Raw genomic sequence first — 2,500 nt, 5'->3', positions numbered from 1 at the left:
TTACACTGCACCTTAACCTAAGTTACACTGCACCTTAACCTAACTTACACTGCACCTTAACCTAAGTTACACTGCACCTTAACCTAACTTACACTGCACCTTAACCTAACTTACACTGCACCTTAACCTAACTTACACTGCACCTTAACCTAACTTACACTGCACCTTAACCTAACTTACACTGCACCTTAACTGTCACATGTAACGTCACAGGAATGTAGCTTTGCCTAACAGCAACCCTCTGAACATAGTACACTGCTTGGATCCTCTGGTGTCATGTGTATTTCTTGATGCCATGGTGCGTACCCTCACATAAAGGTCTTTCGAGTGTTGCGTACTTTCTACACAGTCCCGCTAACCACTGGAAGGGTGTACCGCTACAGAACGAATATCGCCCTCCCCTCCTGCCCTTCCAAGCTGGTCGGTCAGGCGTTTGTTTGTGAAATGAGCCTTGCAGCTGTTCAGTTGCATTCGGTTGTCGATGCAGTCAGTGTACGTTGTGGTACGGCCTGTGTGGACTGTCCGCTGATGTACGCGTAACCCACACTGATCATCCGTCGTTACGTACTGAGTGACATAATGTGGCACATGCTTGACCGTACACCGGCTGCGCCCTACAATGGCGAATCATAAGGGCCATATGTTGTGCACGATGCTACTTGTCTCGTCTCCCCATTACAGCGAGATTGCACTGTTGTACGCCGTACAGACATGTGGTAAGTAGGTACGGACGAAAGTATTGCATGTTGGCCCCCCCCCCCCCCTCCTCCCTCTGCCGGGAATCAGCGTGAGCCGTCTGTTGATGTAGCGACGAGGGTTTTCCTATTTAATCGTATTGCCCCACACAACATGATAGCACGGTGGACCGCGTTCCACATCTGCGACATGCTACAGAGGCCGGTTGACAGTCGACCGCGCAAGGGACATTGCACACGTGCGCGGACCATCTTCCACGTGTTCTCTCGTGTACATGCCGCAGTGTGTATGTGGGCTGATGTAGCGTGTCGTGACACATAACATGCAGGCATGCCAGAATCGTAGATTTCGCAAATGTAGATTGACGTATACGTTTGCTGCCAAAGATCCGCAAATGAACTGGAAATCAGTTGTTGAGCGGTTGTTCGCGCTGCAGGTGCATCGGTGATAGCGACGATCGGTACATCTGTGAACCGGTTGTTTCGGCGGTACCCGCCATGCCCCCGAACCTGAGTTGGCCATGTGGGTATGAAGCGATACGAGGCTGTGGCTTGGCGGGACAGTCCCCGGCCGGTGAGGGGGGGCCGCCCGGCGTGCTGGCCGCGCGCTGCGTGAGCGCACGCACTACAGCCGGCTGGTGGGGGGCGCCCAGTGGCAGGAGCGCCGGCCGACGGGCCCGGCTGGCGTCCCAGCTATGCGCCGGCGCACCCTGCGCGCGGCGCCAGGCGGCCAAAGTGGGTTCTGCCGAGCCCGGTGCGAAGCGCGGTGGACATCTGCAGTGTGCTGGTCCGATTGCGGACTGTGTGCGTTGAGGATGCGCCGCCGCCCGGCACTCGGCGTCGCGACGCCGTCTGCTGCTCGGTCGCCCCCAGCGGTTCTCGCAGGTGGTTTGTATCGCAGCTCTGCGGACGTGTTGGCGCGTGCGCTGTGCTGGGAGAGTTCGCTTCTGCACCCAAGTGGGGCTTTGCCCTTCTGTGGCGCTGGCGTTGGAGCTGCCGGTCACCGTAGGTGGCGCGTGTTGTTTCCCGCCGGCAATGCCACGACAGCACGCTCCCGGGCCTCTGTCGGCAGCGGCAAGCTCAGTTGGGAGCACGGGTGTTCGCACTGAAAGCGTCTACTCGCCTATCTCCGGGCGATTGCGCCTCTCTCGAACCCGACCAAGTACTTAGGACGGCGCTGCGCGCCGCCGGGACCTGAGAGGGTTTCGAGGTGTATCGTGCAGGGGAGCTCAGCCTCCTCCTGTTTGCAGAATAATTGAGCGGACGCTTGCGTGTTCGCGCGGGCCCTCGGGACACACTCCCGGGCGGCCGGCTGCTCAGCTCTCGTTGACGCAGCTCCCTGGTTGATCCTGCCAGTAGTCATATGCTTGTCTCAAAGATTAAGCCATGCATGTCTCAGTACAAGCCGCATTAAGGTGAAACCGCGAATGGCTCATTAAATCAGTTATGGTTCCTTAGATCGTACCCACGTTACTTGGATAACTGTGGTAATTCTAGAGCTAATACATGCAAACAGAGTCCCGACCAGAGATGGAAGGGACGCTTTTATTAGATCAAAACCAATCGGATTGGCTCGTCTGGTCCGTTTGCCTTGGTGACTCTGAATAACTTTGGGCTGATCGCACGGTCCTCGTACCGGCGACGCATCTTTCAAATGTCTGCCTTATCAACTGTCGATGGTAGGTTCTGCGCCTACCATGGTTGTAACGGGTAACGGGGAATCAGGGTTCGATTCCGGAGAGGGAGCCTGAGAAACGGCTACCACATCCAAGGAAGGCAGCAGGCGCGCAAATTACCCACTCCCG

The 2,500-nt window shown here is 56.6% G+C and overlaps 1 non-coding gene across 1 annotated transcript in view; it reads left to right on the top strand.

Moving 5' to 3' along the window:
- Positions 1–2,031: 2,031 nt before the first annotated feature.
- The window catches only part of LOC126332330 (small subunit ribosomal RNA), a 1,893-nt gene continuing 1,424 nt past the window's right edge, over positions 2,032–2,500 (top strand). Inside the window, exon 1 of the ribosomal RNA XR_007563613.1 lies at positions 2,032–2,500. This exon is cut by the window's right edge and continues 1,424 nt beyond it. This is a non-coding gene — a ribosomal RNA (small subunit ribosomal RNA).

This window comes from Schistocerca gregaria, unplaced genomic scaffold (genome assembly GCF_023897955.1).
Source record: "Schistocerca gregaria isolate iqSchGreg1 unplaced genomic scaffold, iqSchGreg1.2 ptg001440l, whole genome shotgun sequence".
Lineage (NCBI taxonomy): Eukaryota > Metazoa > Arthropoda > Insecta > Orthoptera > Acrididae > Schistocerca > Schistocerca gregaria.
This window is presented reverse-complemented; position numbering and strand designations above follow the sequence as displayed.